The 19058-nt window shown below is 47.8% G+C and overlaps 1 protein-coding gene across 1 annotated transcript in view; it reads left to right on the forward strand.

Annotated features, from left to right (window-relative positions):
- Positions 1-10405: 10405 nt before the first annotated feature.
- CHST13 (carbohydrate sulfotransferase 13) overlaps positions 10406-19058 on the forward strand; it is a 30594-nt gene continuing 21941 nt past the window's right edge. The window contains exon 1 of the mRNA XM_017820609.1: positions 10406-10491. The gene's annotated coding sequence lies outside the window, so the exon portion shown is untranslated. The remainder of the gene's footprint in view (positions 10492-19058) is intronic.

Consider the following 19058-nt stretch of genomic DNA (forward strand, 5'->3'; position numbering starts at 1 on the left):
AAAGCTGAGGCACAGCAGCAGCCCCAGCTCTCACCAGCTTCATGGTGCAAAGGGGAGCTCTGAACAGGGAGCTTCAGCCTGCACACTCCATGCAAGCTTGGAAGAGAGCCATGTTGCAGTACAGCACGGATTTATATTTCATTCAGAGCATGTTCTTTTCTGCCACCCCTGCAATTTGAGCAGCAGTTTTTTATTTCCTCACTAATTATTAGGTATTCCTAGTCTTTCTTTGTTAAAACCAGGAGGCTGGGGGTGGCTTTAGTCCCCCATGCCACATCTGGGAGATCCCTCTGAAAGACTGGAGGACTGCAGTACGATATTGTTGGCCAGGGGCATTTCAGGGCATAAGCCACAGAGAGGCTGACTGTAGCACTTTGTTCAAGCTCCTCCGCTCCATTAGCTCCAGGATGCCAAATGGAAGTAAAACAGAGTAAGCTTCAGTGCAGTTCTAATTGCTTCAGGTTTTAAACTTCACAACATATGCCTGAGCTATCTTGTACTGTGTCCAGCTGGTGTTTTCTGAACATGCCCCCACCGAAAGAGATAATCGTGTTTTGTTTCATTTATGAAGTTTAAAAAGCAATTTAAGGCTGCCCAGTCCACTGAATTGAACCTCTGCACAGTAGCATATTCAGTTTCTGCTGTAACCTGTTACTGCTGCTTTTAGCTGTAACCACAGAAATAACAGCCAAAAAAAAAAAAAACAAGACCCTGCTTGCTTCATTTTAATTTTTTTTCCAGTGACACTGGCTCCACTGTTCATTGGAAAGAGGGTTTGGGCAAGGCATATGACTGTGCTTTCTTCCTCTGCTGAGAGAGGCATTGGAATTCTCTCTGGCTTTGCTGAAATCACACTATTGCTGAAAACATCTGTAGAAACGAATTAGTTTTTTCTCTCCCTCCCTTCCTGATGGTAAACTTCAGAGAAGGTCAGGTTCATGGGTGTTTCTGTGGATTTGTGGAGTTGGAGAATGAAATACCTCTGTGGAAAAGAGTAGAGCCTGTCTCATTGTAAACAGCTGGAAATACAACAACCTCTTATAAAGTACACGAGTCAGCTGCCATCAATATATAGGTTTGGTAGCAGTCAGGCTGTTCTTGAACATTTTCAGCAGTACAAGCCTTACAAGCCAAGTGCTCTGAGAGGAAGTCTGGCCATGCCCTGAGCAGCGCAGAGCACCGGTAACTCAACCAGCCAGACTATTTGTGCCTAAAGTGAAGGTCACCTTGTAGGTCATGTTGGTACCCCCTCCAGGATCACCCATAGTAGGGGACAGCCATATTCTCACTGGGCTGCAACTAAGAACATTTGAAAACTAAGATTGGGACTCACAGGTTAAAGTTCCTGGGAGCATATGATGCAGAAACTCATGAATCATCACTCCAGGGCCAACATCTGCAAGAAGAGTCTAAGGCATTACCTGCAAACCTTTGATCTAAGTGGTTTGGGCTCCTGACTGCAGGGCTACTTGGGCTGGTTTTCCCTAACTAATTGTGGCAGTAATAAGAGTTTCAGCTGCAAATCCAATGCCCTGTTCCCTTCTGTCTATCTTGGGCACTGGAGTGAAGTCCTTGTTTGAAAGATTTCTTTATGAAAGAGAGAAGCCAGCTGTCTTGGCTTTCTCTGCAGTGGCTCAGAGATTTGGAATGAGCTTTCTCCACTCCATACTAAGCTGATTTGGTACCTTTCCAGGACCAAACTTTTTGCAAAAGACATCTCTGGATAGAGTTTCTGGTGGAGGAAGACACCACACCTCCTTGATACGCCTCCTAGACATTATGGGACAGTGGCTGTCTGAGTTTAGCAGTGCTGGAGTTTCCTAATGCAGATATAATTAAATTAGGGCACTCAGAGGATTGGAGAAAAGCTTTTATTATTTTTAGTCTAAATAAAGATAGTATCTCAGGCTTCCTAGAATAGCGAAAACACAGAGTGTCATGAACGAGTGCTGGACTAAGAATATTTATATGCCTTTTCAGCCGGGGTTTTCATGAAATAGAAGCTCTTTGAATTGGGTTTGACCAGCCCTGTCATGTCCAGGCGTATGCAATTACTTCTTTATGCCTAAAATTGCAGTAACAAACCTGGGTTTGACTTTGTGGCAGTATGTGCAGGGTACAGTCTCACAAATGGTATTTAGATGGTGATGATTATTTTAATCATACCTCCTTCAGTAAACAAGAAACTCTGTTTTAATCACAAGGCAATGTTTCAGCAGTTCTAAAGAGATTTAGGAACCCAAAAACTCATCTAGACATGGTCAATGAGGGCAGTACCTAAGCCACATGTTTTCTTTGAAAATGTCATTTTATACAGTTGTCTTTTTTCATTTTCCTCTTTCCCCAGGGCCAGGCTGCATCACTGTAGAAAGTTTCAGCAATGTCACTATTTCTGGATGATCTGGTTATGCTGTCAGGACATGGGGTGCTGAGGGGAGAAGGGACAGACCTTCCCAAGTTTCTCTGAGGCGAGAGGGACAGGAACAAATGGGACTTCTGTCCCTGACTACAACACAAGGTTTTAAGGAGAAAGAAATTTCTCAGCATGTTCATTCTCTCATTTAAGAGACTTTTACAGTACTGCTCTAACCACTGCTGGCAATTTATGTTCTCATTTACAGAGTAGGGTTTTTTCCCTTCCTTTTGCATTTGGAGCCACTTCAGATGGCTGTGTGCATCACAGCAGCACGAACATGCAGGGAAGAGAGCTCTCTCCAGCATGTAATGCCCCTCCAGGCTGAGAAGATGCTCTGCTTGGCCACAAGCACTTATCCCCATAGTACAGCCTCTCATCCCACTCTCAGGGACAAACTTGCCTTTGCTCAAACCTGGAGAGTTGGAGAATGAAATACCTCAGATCACAATCTCATGTTTGATGCTGCTATGTTAAGAAAGGGGACTTTGCAGATGAGGTACTAAAACCAGGGTCTCTCTTGTGCTATATCTTAGCTCCTGCCTGGATGAATGTAGAAGATGACAAGACCAGATTATTTGGTCCTGGGATTCTGGTCATGAACAAGTCAATGTAAATAGACAGAAGTCCAGGAAACAATTCTTTTTAGAGAGATTCCTGAGTAGACTTTACTACCTACTCTGCTCCTAAGATACCAGGCTTGTCTCTGTTATTGAGTCACAAGCTTCCAAGCAAATAAAGCCCATCTTAGAATAATCTGGTTTATACCTTCTGTGAAGATACAAAAGCACACTGTTAACAAATTTATTTCTATCAAACATATGTATTAGACTTCCTGAATGTGGTTCCTCGACTGGGATAAAAATGAATACAATCTCTGAGCAAATGCTTATAGCAGCCAAAGATCTGGCCTTTTCATTACAGGCTTCAAACTAAGAATCCTCGGCTTGCAAATCCATCAGCAAAGGCACTATGCCTGCATGGGCAAGCACTGCCTCCTGCTTCCTTATCTCCAGCTTCAGCCCAACGCTTTAAAGAGCGGAGTGCTCAAACTGTCCTGGAATATGGGGAGGTACCCCAATGGCATCTCCAAGCCCCAGTTTCCCCAGTTTGGGAATCTTTTGAATACAAACTCTGCCTGGGCTCCAAGGAGAGAATTTCTTGTTCTGACATGCTGGAACCGCGGTAGCAAAACCAGCGTGTGGTGCAGATGTTGTGCCCATCTCACCTGCCTCTGCTGGGGAGGTCCAATAGGACCTGAATGCAGACAGAAACTTAACAGGGTTGCAAGCACTGAACTTCCAAACACCCTGAGAAGGTCATGATGAGTTACTGTGAGGTTTAGGACTACCCAGTAATGCAGGCTCCCAGCTGTGTTCCCTCCAGATGTAGATGGTAGGAAAACAAAATGTTTTTCCTGGTTTGGAAGAGTTTCAGTTTATGGAGGAGTTTCAAAACTTTGGACAGTTGTTAGTCACTTCTGGTGCACAGTTGGAAGGCACTGTGATATTAGACTGATGGCATAGTGTAAGCTTGGGGAGGTGCTCATGTGGCTCTTACTGGGTTTAGAAGATGTATGTCTGTGTAATAAAATCTGGCAGTCCCTCTCCTGCCCGTTACTTGGCTTCAATACCACCAGTATCTTGTTTGCTATGCTACAATACTCGGGACAAATAGATTTGTGTGCATGCTCTGCTCTCCCATAAGCCAGCAGCAGCTCCTAGAAGACAGGTTGCCTGGCTGTTGTCTGCATGGATGCTCTCCAGTGGTAGAGCCACCAGATTGACCAGTCAAAACATGCTGGCACACATGTAGTATCTCTATTCACCAGTCTGAACCCAGTCATTCCTACCAGGGTAAGCACCACATCCCCAACGAGTCCTGGCGTGGATCTGGCCATCATGAGAAGGGTCCCTTTTCTTTGAGGAAGACGAGTTGTGCTTGTTTTTTAATCCCAAACTCAGGCAGTAGGGCAGCTCTCTTAGTCCCCCAGGGATTTAAGTACTGCTGTGTTGCACTGTGAGGTGATGCAGCAAGACATAGGATGCAGTCAGGCTTTTCCATCAGTTCAAATATTACAGGCTTGGGCCCTTGAGTGTCCATCCTGCCCAGAGGGATTTGGGTATATAACTATAGGAGTATTTGTATTTTTTTTTTCCCACAACAGGATTTGGTGTTATTTATTGGGATTTGCAGCATAAGGTAAGACTAAGACAGAAAATATTTTTAATAAATATTAAATATTCAGTGGCCCCTAATACTGAGAAATCTGCAAGAGAAGGTAATTTAGGTCCTGTGAAAAGTCTGACAATGTACCTGTTCTGAGTTAGGTGTTTGTGAGCCAGGTAAAATCCTATGGGTCCTGTTTCAACAGTCTTTATCCTTCCTTTCAGAGCCCTCATGATATTACAGATACAGTTCTTCCTTGGAAGAGGCAACAGCTTAAGGAAGGAGAGGGAAAAATTCCCACTTCCAGAGTAGACTTGAAATGCATGTTTTTCCTTCAAGACCTATTTGTGCTTGAAGTGCTCTAAGTCTTCTTTCCCAGCCACCATAATCAGACTGTAAAAACGAGCACTGAGCGTACAAGTCCCTGCTCTGTGCAAAGCCTTGCTCGCAGGAGATCTGTGTAACACAGCAGGAAAATTGCTTCCCTCCATCTCCCCCCTCTGAGTTGTGCTGAGAAGCTCTTACAGGGATGGCAGGCAGAGCCGACCAGTTGCTTTGGGCAGCAGGGACAAAGGCAGTGGCTTTCTGCTGTGAGCGTGCAAGAAACAGCAGAGCAGGAAGCAAACACCGACCCTGCTCCTAGCGGGAGGCTTGACAGGTTTGCTGCTCTTGCTGCCGAAGTAACTGCAGCTCCCAACGCTGTGCTCAGATCAAGGTCAATTGGCTTTCCAGTGTGTACCTGTAAATCACATCCCTTCCTCATGCGAGCATCTAAATCAGACATCAGCAGAAAACGAGCTCCCAGCTGGGAACAGTATATAAACCAATGAAATATAAATGCCTGGTACAAAAGGCAACAAAGTCCCTAGTTGCCACCACTGAATAAAAAGGTTGATGGGAGTTTCCATCTTGCCAATGGAATTTCCAGCAGATGCAGGCAGAGAATAGTCCTCAGAGCCTGTAATTTGGTTTGCTCCCATCACCACTGGTGCTTTTAAAAGAAAACAGCTGCTGCTTTATTTTTTATTTTATTTTATTTTTAAATTGTGGTAGCAAGAAAGTTAAAGGAATGATCCCTTGAAATCTATTTTGACAGAGGCCAGCATTTCAAAACGAGAAGAGACAGCCCAGGTTTTAGTTTCTTGGCTCTAGGGAAATTTTCAAGGATATCAGGGGATAATTGCAAAAGGATTCCTGGGAAGTCATTAGGGTGGGTTTTTTTCAAGAGGAGGAGAGTGGGAAGTGGGAATACCAAGGTTGGCAAGCTATGGAATTAGCCAGGTTACAATATTGACTACTCTGGATCAGATGCTATTTGCACTATTCTAACCCTTAGTATTTTTTTTGTCTGACAAGGCATATGAACCTGCTTAACTTTAGGCAACATACACTGTCAAACCTACAAATCAGTGGGATTCCCCAGGGTGTGAAATGCCTTTGGCTGCTTTTTCTCTGCCCTGTACCCCTAAACCGAAGGGAGATTTCTCAAGGCAACAATGTTACTTTGTATGAACAAGTGTCAAAATCTGGCCATAGACTTTAAAAGTCTACCAAGCATCTTGTTTTATTATATGTTATTATTAATTTTCCATTTACTTCTCCAGAGGTATTTAATGTTATTTCTACCTTTTATCCAACCTGTTTCTTTTATATACTGACCTTGGAAATATTTACTCCAGCACTTAATGGTAAAAAGGTCCACCCCAGCGTGATTCTCTGCTGCTGTTAACTATAGCTGTTAGGTGTCAGTGCAAAGTGAGCATAAACACTCATGTTTTTATGAAATAATATTTGAAAAGTTGCATTTTGCAGGTGCAAAGGACTACAGGAAATTATAGGAAATCAATGCACCGCTTGAGAAAGCAAGTATTCCACCTCAGTGCTATCAGCAGCAGTGACCTTTCCTGGTTAATAAAAAAATGTGACAGAACCCGGCACCCAGCTTGTCTTTCAGAGCAAAATGTCATGGGTCCCAGTTTTGACAAGGATGTTCCAGATAAGGTGGTAGGAAAATTTCTTACGGGTTTGTAGATCTGGAAGGGATTGCTTGGCAAGATCTTAGGTGTCCCTCACAGGGAATTTTCCAGAACCAGCTGCACATACATCTACTCAAGCAGGGAATGGGTTGGGGCTTTGCAAGGTCCCTCTCAGCCAGCACATTACAGTGATGCCATAAAATATAAAACAAAGCCTTGAGTATCAAGATACACTGGGGACCATGGAAATCCCAGAGGTAGGACGATGTCTAACACAGTTCTTAGGAAACACCCAAAGTCATCTCTGGGAGCAGCTCCCCAGCTGCTGGTGTCGGAGAGAAGCCTGTACTGCATCAGTGTCATTCCCTACGTCCCTGCCCAAGCCTTTTCTCCCTTGGTGAACCCCGGGGCTGTGGCAGCAGTCAGTGCACCGGTGCTGGGCCACCAGCAGATGGGAGTCTCACCGGCATGAGGCCAGGGTAAACTGCTTCTGTGGCATCCAGGCTCCAGAATTAAATAACTGGGTGCAAAATTAAAATATCCCCTAGAAAGGCTCTTTTTTCACCATTGCTGGTCAACCAGAACTCGGGGAGGAGTTCAATAGATTCCTCGGTTTTCAGCTGAAGCTGGACGCTGCTTAATTTCTATTCAACATGGTCATCGGACCAAAGCTTGGGGTTAATCTCGCTCAGTGGCACCAAGGTCCTGGGAAAAAGCAAGGCATGTGGGAGAAACCTGCTGAGAAGACAATAACGAGCACTACTAATGAGCAGGGAGGGAATCAAACACGCACTGTATCAAAGGCACAGCATCTTTCTGCAGGCAAACTGCATTCCCTCTTCACCTACAAGTCAGCTGCAGTTCAGGCCTCAGCAGTAACAAGTAATTTTCTTCTGCACCATGTTACTAGTACTTTTTGACCGTTACTTTTGGTTATCAGTGTTGCCTTTGCAGTCATAAGTAGCTCCAGCCGTGGTCTGAACTGCATGGTGTGAGGCAGTGCAGATCTGGAGCAGGGTGGCCCTTCCATGGGGAGTTCACAGCCTGTCAGGGAAGGAGCCATTGCCATTCCATAGCAAGTACTAATTTCTCAATTCTTCTAATTAACCTGGTAAAGTGGCAGATTAACAGACCCGGGATCAGTGCTTGCCATTTCACGTGTGCTGCCGAGAAGTTGTATTTTCATGTGTGCTTTGTGCATCTGTTGTTCTCCAGCCACCAGTGGTGCCGGGGAGGGAGAGAGGAGCCTCTCCACTGCAGACTGAATCTGATGATTCCTTTAGAGATAGCTTGGGATAATAATTTGAGACTCTGAGACCTTAATCTTCTGCCCTTCTACACATCTGGGATCACCTTTCTTCTCAGGTAAGGGCCAGCCACTGTTGTCTGTCTTAATGGGCTAGAGTTGCTCTTTCTTTTCTGTATGGTGGGGCTGCAGAGGGAGGGGGATGGTATGAGGCAGCAGCATGTGTGACCAGGGAGCTTTATCAGACACACAGAAATAGGCAACAACAAAGGCCTGACCTCCCAGCAGCTGGTGCCACTGCCACCAGTCAGTCCTTACCATAAGGCACCTCTTCCCCCTTGCAAATGTGTTTGTCCTTCTAAAAGGGATTTGTTGGAAAATGTGTTTGTCCTTCTAAAAAGGGTGCATTTGCAGCTGAGTCCACATAGGAATCCCATGAAATCCTCATGGCGTGCTTCCCCTTCTAGCCCTGCAGATCTGAGCAGCACGTTCACCTCGGACTGCTGGAGGACCAGCCTCACATATCTGATGTGAACACAGATGGCCCCGGCCCTGCCCCCGGGGATGAAATACAGACAGCAGGCAGCAGGACTCAACAGGTCAGTGTCTGAGTTTCAACTGGGACGTTTTACTGTATTTTCTTTAAAGCGAATTTCCAACTATGGGTGGAGGTTGGTCAATTCTATGGTTTTTATTTCCCCTGGTGAACCCAGGGAGGCTGGGCCAAAGGGATGATTATTTTCATTAGCTCCCCTAAGAGCCTTGGGCTAGGTTTCCTGGTGTTTCAGTACTGTGAGATACAGATAATGAAAAATTCACCAACAGTCTTGAGTACAACATCCACCTCCTGAAAAGCTACTGGGAGGAGATTCCCGCTGCACAGGCTGGATACGCCTTCAGGCTCTGAACCTCACTCTGTCCCCAAGGACAGCAGCCCCAGACATGCTTTGAGGACACCCTTAGAACCACTCTGGTCTCTTCTAATACTGACAAAACCCATAAGTCTTTATTCCCCTCTGAGGTTACCGGAAGCTTCTTCAGAAACAAAAATAAAGGGAGTTTTCATTTCATAGTGCTGTTACAAGGGTAACACCTGTAAGCAGTTACCAAATTTGTTCACACTCACCAGTCTCTCCTCCCCACTTGGATTTAGGCAGTCTCTTTGGCCCTGGGGTTTCTCAGCCCATCTTTACAGGTGAGGCAGAGCCCAAATCTTTGCAACTCACCAAGGGGTCAAAATTACTGCACCCCTTGCAACAGAGAGCAAGCTGCAACTGCAGAGTCCTTCCCAGCCAGCAGCTCTCCCCTAGCACTATCTGTCTCACTTGCCTGTGGCAGGGGTCACAGTCCCTCCCTGCACATATCAAACAGGCAGAGGCACTGCTGCTGAGGTTATCTTTCCAGCTTGGTTACTGCACACACTGGTGTGCTCTTGCAAGGAGGGATGTTACAGTCTCAGTTGTGGTCTCATTTTTATTGCCTCTCTCTAGACCATCCAACAGGGACTTTAAAGATCTCTGTAATTCCATGGTCATAGGTCAACTTGGCCTGCAAGATGTTGTGCGTGTTTTTACTTCATTTCAGCCTCCTTCACTGCAATGAATTTCTCCTCCTGGTTTACTCTGCCCTAAATGAGGGGAGAATGAAGCCCAGCATGTGCATGAACCCAGGCTTTCTTTATCATTCCTGGGGGCTCCTCCCTGAGCTGTCCTCTTTTTCTTAAAGTTAAGTGTTTGGGGGCTGAAGAGAAGCAGGAATGAGTGTTGTCAGTGGGAATCCAGCTCTCAGCCTGGCTCTCTAATTTGGCAGGTGGCCTTTGAGTAGATCTTGAGTGTTTTACAGAGCTGGGTGAAGAGCATTGCTATTTCAAAACTGGGGCAACATAAGCTCAGGGCTGTTTCTGCCTGTGATTACAGAGCCTGGGGGATAGGGGATGCAGTAAGAGAACTTTGTGTTTCTGCTTTCCAAAAACATGCCGAGAGCAGTAGACAATTTTGTCCTCCTTCTATAGAAATTTATTGCTTCAGGTAGAATTAGTCAGAACCATTATTGCTTTCAGTAAAACTCTGCAGGGCCGAGGGTAGCCAAAAAAAATATTAAAAATGAAGAAGAAGAAGAGGTGTGTTTTAAGGCCACGAAACTTTGCCATGCTTACGAAGCACTGACCGTGCTGAGAAAAGTCACCAGGAAACTCCCGAGCCTGCCAGCACATCAGCGACTCTTCCCTTCCCCTCGGGGAGTTTTAAAGCCGTGACGGGAGCTCGGCAGGGAAGTGCGCACTCCCGAGCGCTGGCAGGGAGCGGACGCGGCACCGGGCGAGGAAACCCCCCCCAGCCCCGCACCCCCGGCCCCCGCCCCCGCGGCGGGGCTGGACGGGGCGAGCCCAGCGGGGCACTCGGGGGGCGAAGTTCCCCTTCCCGCGGCTGAGCCGCCCCGTGTCACTTCCTGCCGGCGGCGGGAGCGTACCGGGGCCCCGGGCGCGGAGCGGGGCGGGGCGGGAGCGGCGCCCGGGGCGGCGGGGCTCGGCGGGGCTCGGCGGGGCTCGGCGGGCCCTGGCCGCGGGCGCTGCGCCGCCCGGCTGTGGCCGAGGATGCGGCGGCGGAGCCTGGTGCTGCGGCTGGTGCTGGCCGCCGGCTTCGGCTCGTTCCTGGTCGTCCTCTTCTACTTCCAGAGCAGCCTCAGCCCAGGTGGGTCCGGGGGCGCCGCGCTCTTGGCAGGACTCCCGGCAGGAGCGGTGGCGGGGGCAGGGGAGGGTGCGGGCGGAGCGGGGCCGGGGAGCCCCGCACGGCGGGCAGCGCCTTGCTCCTGGAACACCTCGGGTGTCGGCGAGAGCGGGCCGGTCCGCCGGGACAGGCGGGTTGAAGTTCGGGTGAACTCGCCGGGGGTTGCACATCCCTCGGCTGAGACCACTGAACTTCGCCGCTGCGCTCGCCCGTAGTGCGTGACCGGCGGTACCGTCCCGGCGATGCTGTTCCGCAGCGAAACTCGAGTGTCATTTCTAAAGCCGCCTTCTTTCGGGTGGATGTCCAGTTCGGTGCCCCTGCGGGGCATGAAACTGCTCAGCCTCGTGTAGCCCTGCCGAGGCTGGGACGGGGTTGGGACGGGAAAAGGGAGCTCCTCTGTCCCGAAAGTGCCCACTTACACCCGCGGTCACTAAAATTCCTGGGGAATCGGTTTGAATGGCTCAAGGGACTTCTCTCGCGTCCGCTCTTAAAAATTTCTTCCACATTGGGAAACAATTCAGAACTAAAATATAAACAGTTTTGTACTGGAGGGGTAATTTATTTCCCTGCCCGATTTCTGCTCTTTTGGGGAAATTAGCTCCTCTTTCCTAAGAGACGTTGTTGGGTAATTCCTGCCGTTTTAACAATGTACTAATGTTTCCTGAGTACAGCAGCAATCCATCAATGGGGCCTTTAAAGTTACATCTTAAAATTCAGAAGACTGATTTGACTGAAACGTTAATGGAATTTTATCAGCGTGGACTAAATGAAATGCGATTTTCCTCTTATAGGGGCTGCTCCATCACTTTAATGTGTTTTTTTCCCTAAAAATAAAAAAGGCATAACATGTTGGCTGAGTAAGATTGAAAAGGAGTTGGGTTTCAGCAAGCATTTGTTATTTCTAGATGAGCATGTGAAGTTTGTCAAATGAATTCAGAAATCTCAGAAGACTACAATCAGTATTGTATTCTTTAGTAACATTTTTTAAAAGAAATAATTTATGCATCCTAATTTTGTATTGGGACTGCTCAGTAAAATGTGCAGCGCTGAATCAGCTTTAATCTTCAAGGCTCCTAATGGAGAGATGATTGTGTTTTACGCTGGATACTCTTTCTAGCATCTGACTGGAAAAAATGTGGCTCTTTTCAGGACTGTTTTTCAAAAAGAGACTTCTGCAGAAGGCCTAAGTCAGCAGAACTTTCTGTGCTGAGTTGATTTTAATCCTTTGCCTGATCTCAACACTGTTTCACAGAGTTCCTGTGAGGCAAGTTGAACATGAGTCAGCAGTGCCCTGGCAACCAGGAGGGCCAAACGTGTCCTGGGGGGCATCAGGCAAAGCATTGCCAGCCGGGCGAGGGAGGGGATTGTCCTGCTCTGCTGTGCACTGGGGCAGCCTCACCTTCAACATTGTGGCAGTTTTGTGCACCACAATGTAAGGAAGATATTAAGCTATTAGAGAGTGTCCAAAGGAGGGTAATGAACATGGTGAAGGGCCTTGAGGGGAAGCATATGAGGAGACTGAGGGGAGACCTCACTGTAGTTACAACTTCCTCATGAGGGGAAGAGGAGGGGCAGACACTGATCTCTTCTCTGTGGTGACCAGTGACAGGACCTGAGGGAATGGCCTGAAGTTGTGTCAAGGGAGGCTTAGGTTGGATATTAGAAAAAGGTTCTTCACCCAGAGGGTGGTTGGGCACTGGAACAGGCTCCCCAGGGCAGTGGTCACAGCAACCAAGCCTGACAGAGTTCAAGTAGTGTTTGGATGATGCTCTCAGGCACATGGTGTGAATCTTGGGGATGGTCCTGTGCAGGGTGAAGGGTTGGACTTGATGATCCTTGTGGGTCCCTTCCAACTCAGCATATTCTGTGAAAGTCTGTGAAAGGTCAGAGAAAACCAGGTGACAGTAATGGTGATGGCATCTCAAAAGGGGTTTGAGGGATTTTGGGTCTGGAGCGCTCCCTTGAGAAGTGCTGGACAGCTGAGACTTTAGGAATTGCAACTACCTGCAAATCTGTTCCTTCATATGGGGCAAGTGTGACTTTTGAACCTTCTGTAGATGGTGATATGTCTGGGGTGGGGTAGGGATCCCCAGCTGCTGGAACCAAGTAATGTTTATCACTCAGTGGGAGCCCATTTGTGAGGGTAGTGAACACTATCTGCAGATTTGCCCCTTAAGGTTCACCAAAGGGGTGAGTTAAAGTGATATTCATGTTCTCTAAAATCTGCTTATTTTCTAGCCACATAGTTTTCTCCCTGGGTCCAGCCTCCATTTTTGTGCCATTTCTTTCCCTTATTACTTCTCAGTTTACAGTTTTTCCTTTCCTCTTCAGTTCAGTGAAAAACTCACACTAGCAGAGGAAAGGTCATTACCATATAGAGGAAAGAAGCAAGCTAAAGGTTGCTTCATTTTTTTTTATCCCAAAGGAAAGCAAACTGAGGCCAATTATTTGAATTTTAGAAGTTACAAGTCACAATAATAGGTAAACAATTTGCAAACAAAAGTGTCATCTTTAAAGTGATGGTTGCCTTGAGGTTATTTGGAGTTCTAGTTGTCTGGTGTCATTTGGTTTCTATATAATAATGAAGAAATATGCTAGAAAAAAGCAACAATGCTATGAGTTTCCCCCAGGAGCAGTCAGATCCTTTCTCCATCATTAGCAGGATTGAGCAGGTTGCTTTCCTGGGCCACCCACAGCCCATTACATGTAATATGCTGAATTAATCCTTGCTAACAGCACGTAGAGACCGAACCATCCTATGATCAGGACAAGGAATACAATATGGGAAGAAAGATAATGTAACCAGAAACCTTTAAGTTTGGTAGTGCTAATGGCTCACTCAGCGTGGGGAGCAGGAATTAACTCTTCCATTTGCATTGCCCACTTATAACTCCATCCTGGCAGTTGTGCACCGGAGTGGTTTGCACTGAGCTCCATAGCTGTGCTGAAATAAGACTTTCTTGTTCTGCCTCAGGAACACCCACACGCCAGGCTGTGCTGAAATAACTCTGCTCCTAAATGCTGCTGAGTTGGTTATTTTGGTGCTGGGCTGAATTTGTGGCAGAAGTCAGTGGCAGAATTCAGTGAAGTTCAGTGGCAGAATTCCACGTTGTACCTCCTGGAGGCAGAAATGGGCTCGGTGTGTTTGCCAGCCTCGCTGGCACTCAGGAGAGGTGGGACAAGTCTTGGTGCTCCACAGGGAGACCAGCCATGTGTGGGCTTGTGTGCTTGAGTGTGCCCTGGCTTTGTGGAGCTGATTGTTTTTTGTTGACTTTCCTTGCCAGTGGCTGTACCAGTGAGCTGGCACAGGGGCTGTAGTCCCAGGTCTCTCCTGGCCCTGGGGTGCAGCTGTGCCTGTGGACTGTTTCTTGCTCGGTTCAAGTCGGTGATGACCTGTCTGTCCTGTTGACCTTTGGCTGTCTCACTCCAGGCTCACAGACACATGGCCAAGAGCAGGATGTCTGCATTGCAGGAAGGTGTTGAAGAGCACACAGGCCACAGGAGTTTCCAAACACTGCCACAGTGTGTAGTTCCAGGGTTTGGCTGGAGCAGTCACCTTGCAGCATCTCCAGCCTTCCTGCATCTGAGCTGGTGTTATGGACAGGTATGCTCAGCTCCTGGGTAAACCTCATGACATCTCAGCTTGATTCAGGGAATGATGAGGGCCATCAGGAGGCCTTGGCTGTTTTGGTGTCACCCCACAGCAATTCAGGAGATCCCGCCTTGCGTTGGCATGATTGTCATCTGTCTTCTGAGCTGATCTGCTGTTTCCTTCAAGAATAGTGCACCATTAGCTGTGCTGACTTCTGCACACTGTACACTATCTGCACAGAGCTGAGAATAAGCAATGGGGCTCCCAGAATGCTGTTCCATTTCACTCCGGAGGCAGCACATCTAGGCTGGCACAGAAGGAGATACTGGAGGCTGCCGATCCCTGTCTATATCAGAGTTTTGATTGCTGCTGTTCTCAGGGGCACCACACAGATTTTAGAGACAGTGGGGGAGCTGGGATGACTCTGTGGGGTAGAGGGAAGGGGGAACAGCTGAAGGAGGTAGAGGGAGGTAAGTGGCAGGTGCTAAAGCCCTGCGTTCATCTGCATCTGAGGTTTCTGCAGACCACTGCTGTGGGGCCACCCCAATGGTAGGTCTTTGGGGAAACTATGAGTAGGGAAATTGTACTGACTTCCAGAGAGAGCTGGAAGGTTTTCTCCAATAAGAAAGAAAGAAAAGCCCTCAATCTCAAAGTACTCCTTTATTTCTGCTCAGGTTCTGCCCATCTGCAGCATCCAGCTGTTGTTTCTCAGGTCTTTTTAGCAGCACTCGTTTAATGTTGGCTTCTGCAGTCCCCATGTTGTTTGACAACCTGCTGTCAGCACGAGCTGTTGAACTTCATGGGGCTTTGCAGGTGAGACATACTCAGCCTTTGGTGTGACTCTTTCACAACAAGAGATACCAGACTGTAGTAGTGCCAAGGTTGTGATACAGGTCCAGAAAGGTTTCAGAGTGAGAAAGCAGTAAGATCCCTCTCTTCATCCTTATCTGCCCCTGCATCAGTCAGTTGACCTCCTCTGGCCACTGATAGAGCAAAGCCTTCTCCAGCCTCACCTGGAGTGGAGATGCCACTTCACCAGCTCAAGAAAGAAGGATTGAGATGTTACAGGAGGAGGAGCAGCAATGCCAGAAGCCACACCAACACATGTAGCAGGTATCACAGGCCTCAGGAAACTGTCTCATCATTGTGACCTTCTTAGCCCTCTGATGTGCCAAAGTGAGTAATGGAAGACACTTGCTGCCACCATTCTGCCAATTTTCCAGTGATTTCAGTTGCCCAGTCTAACATCTCTCAGCACCAGCAGGTCCTGGTGAAACTCTCACTTCTCATTTTTCCAAATCTTGTCTTTCAAGTTTTCTGAGCTATGCATCCAAATCTGTGGTTGCTCTTGTGAAATCTCAGTCAGCTCCATCCTTGTGCCTAAAGATTTGTCCCTTCAGGGGTATACAAATTATTGTAGAGATTATAGACTGATAGAGATTATAGAGTTGATAAGTGATTTGACTGAGGTCCTGCAGAGCCCTAGTCCCTGAACCTACAAATGCACCTAGACCTGGCCTGAATGGAGATAAATACACACTTAAATATTAGCAGACCCTTGCAAAAAGCAGGGAGGTTTTTTTCAGAACAGGAAAGAGCCTGTTTTAGTCCTCAGCTCCTCCCCATTGTTTAAAGGTGTTTTCAGGCTGAAATTCAGATGCTGCCTTGGGACGTGAGCGAGGTTCGGCCAGCAAACCCTCTCTGAGACTGGGTCATGCTTCCAGCTGGCTGACACATGTCCTCAGCCTTCCAGATAAGGAGGTCTATGCTGCCTTCACCCTGGCTAAGGGTGCAAGCACAGTCAGGGATGACAAATCTAAGACACCCTTAGATGGTGTGGATTTTTCTTTTATTTTATTTGGTTTTGTCGTGGGGTAGTTTTGCCCAGCTCAGATTCCCAGTCACAGTGCTGCAATGCCCAGGATGCAGCTGCTGCCCTTTGAGAAGCCAGTGCTCACAGTACAGCAATGTTTGTCAGCCAAGACATCAGGCAACACAGGCTAGAAGCCCTCAGATGTGCTATGTTTGAAGAAGACATGAAATACTGTAGCTGTGACCCATCATGATAGAAAAATCTGCCCAGTCCGATGCTGAGAACAGGGCAATAATGAAGCCCATCTGCTCCCGAGGGCCAGGCTTTTCATGAGGAATGCTTTCTCTAGTCCTTCTTGGCTTTCTACAGTTTCCTGAGAATCTCTGATACGTGAGAGAGGTTTTGGAGGGGGAAGGAGTGGACTTAGCACGCCTGGAGTTAACTCTGTCCCTGCAGGAGAGATTCGTGTCTCAGTGGCTCTGCCAGTTGGATCCAGCCTCTGCTGGTCCCACAAACCTCTGGCATCCCAGCCTGGCTGTTTCTCTCTGGCAGCACATTGCACCTGTGTTTTGTCCCTACTCACAAAACTCCAACACTACTATTTATACTACAATAAGAACTCCACAAAAATATCAACAGTAGGACTTTTGCCTGTGTTGGTGGCGGTGATGGTCAGTCAGGCCTGAGGCTGGGAGTGCTCATGCAGTGACCAGGGCACTCCTGGGGCTGCTGAGGTTTGTTACATGCCGGGTTTTCTTTCTTGGTTCTTGCTTCCTGCAAGCATCTTAATGGAGAGCATGACAAACCCTCCATCTTAATTCCAGTGCAAACACAGCTGTCTTTCCCAGGACTCCGTATCAGAAGCCAAGAAACTACAAAGGCATTAGGTACTTAATTCCCAGAACTCCCCCTTGGAGCTGAGTACCCAAAGAAGATCTTAACTCCCCAAATACCTCTGTGGGGCCAAGAGGAGATGTTTCACATTGAGGCTTTGAGGCGCAGCTGGGCAAAAGCCCAAAACTTTCCTTGTTAAAAAGCAGTTAGGGACTATTTGCAGTCTGAGAAGGGGAAAACATCTCACCAAGTAGCTCCAGTGGCCTGAAAGGCCTGGGTTTAACATTGCCGTGCCTTGGTCTTGCCTGCATGGCACAGCTTGCACTGATGCTGAAAACAGGGGCAAATGGAGCTACCCTAAGAGCTGGGGGTACTTTTTTCCCCCAGTAAGATTATTCTTGGATGGAAGGGAGTGACTGGTGTCAGTGGAGAGTTGAACCCCATACTCACAGCCTATGCTGCCCAGTTCAGACCAGTCTGTTCTCTCCCATACATTTACCTGTACCTGCAGAGCTTGTGGTGTTGTAAACTGGGACACCCTGCCTCTGTTTCCTGTCTGGATCTGCAGCTATGGGACAGATCTATATTCAACCACAAGCCCTCTGCAGTTTCTCCACTGATTCACATGGATCTTTTAATTTTTCCTTTCTTCAGGTACAACTGCCCCCTTGGCAGTAAAATCCTTCCAGTAGGGCTGGATGGTGGGAGGTATTGCTAAATGCACCTTACATGTACTGCTGCTCTATGAGGTTGTCCCCCATCCCTCATACTCATCTCCAGATGCTGGGATCCTTGATTCATGTCTGGCTGTTTTGCTTTCTTCTGGCTATCTCAGTTTTTCTCTGTTGCAGGTCTGCACTCCATGTCATTCCAGTAAATTACCCAGTAAAGTCACTTACAGAGCTCTGATACATAGGGTTCAACCCCCAAATGTCTCTTCTGCAGTCTACACTTGCTCTGTTCTCTGTTTCCCAGTCGTCTGTGGCTTCCACTGGGAAGCCAAAATTTCAGTCTACGTCAAAGCCCTACATGGGCAAAGAGTTGCTCTGTATCCCCAGGAGCTGCGTGGCCACTGCTTGGATAAACTCTTCCACCATGTCCTTCACAGGAGGTCACCCATTGTAGGAGGTAGCACTAGGACATGTGGTTTGATTTTGTTTCTCTTATAGTTTTAATGGGCTGAGGAGCAGAGATGATGCTTCTTTTATTGTGTTGGAAGGAGAGCATGATGCTCTGAGGGTGCATGCAGTGTGCATGAGAGCAGGGAAGGGAAGGGGAGCCAAAGGACACAGTTTGAGAAATGGCTCTGTATGACTTGGATCCTGTGCAGAAACAATACCCAACACTGCCACTGCAAGGCTCATGCTGTCAGGAGATGTGGTGTGCTGGCTGGTCTGCAAGAGGGGCCTGCAGCAGCACCAGCCAGGCAATGGGACGTTTACAGACGTTGTAGGAGGCAGCACGGTTGGTTCCAGCAGTGCCAATTCTCCTCTGCAAGGAGGTGAGCAAGCCAAGGAGACCCAGTAGCCAGAGGAACCTGCAGTGGCTAACATCCTCAACTGTCACCACACAATTTAACAGCCCTCAAATCTCTACTCCCCTCTCACTGGGCTGAATCTGTCAGAGTACAGTAGTGCCCTGAGTGTGCTTTCAGTCTGAGCCCCGCAGACTGGACAGTGATTGCAAAAAGCAAACACACGCCCTGCCCCGTGCACACACACTCCCCTGCAGTTGGCAAATTGGTCTCAGCATCAGCCCCAGGCATTGCTGTGACTTGACCTGGGCAGCTGCCTAAAGTATGGACTTCTAGTATGAAAAGCTGGTGAAGAGCAAGAGCTGGTGCTGTCCTGCTGACCTGCCAGCCTGGCAGGACCTGTGGATGTGGGAACATCTTTATGCTGTCTGCTGGTGGACAGGGAGAGGGGAAGTGGGAGGGAAGCAGAGTTCTCCACTAGCATTTCTTTTGAATGCTATTGAGCAGGTTTCATCTTTTCCCAGACCCTTTGCAGCAGCCCTTACTGAGATGCCTGGGGTCAATTTGCTTTCTGAAGGTCCCTGCCTTGTAACCTTTTCCTGCTCCCACATTTTGAAGTCTCAGAGGCAAAGATCTGCCTGAATTTTGTTTCTAGGTCTGGTGATCCTTTCCTCAGAGATCCTTGCACAAATCTTTTCCCTTCAGCTTGCTGGCATGGCACTGAACACGTTTAGCTTCAGGGCACGGAGTTGCCCAGCCTTGAACCAGCCAATGGTGAATTCCTGCAGCCTGTTGGAGAAACAGGCTGGCTGCCCTGC

The sequence above is a fragment of the Lepidothrix coronata genome, unplaced genomic scaffold (genome assembly GCF_001604755.1).
Source record: "Lepidothrix coronata isolate B3197 unplaced genomic scaffold, Lepidothrix_coronata-1.0 Scaffold84, whole genome shotgun sequence".
In the NCBI taxonomy this organism is placed as follows: domain Eukaryota; kingdom Metazoa; phylum Chordata; class Aves; order Passeriformes; family Pipridae; genus Lepidothrix; species Lepidothrix coronata.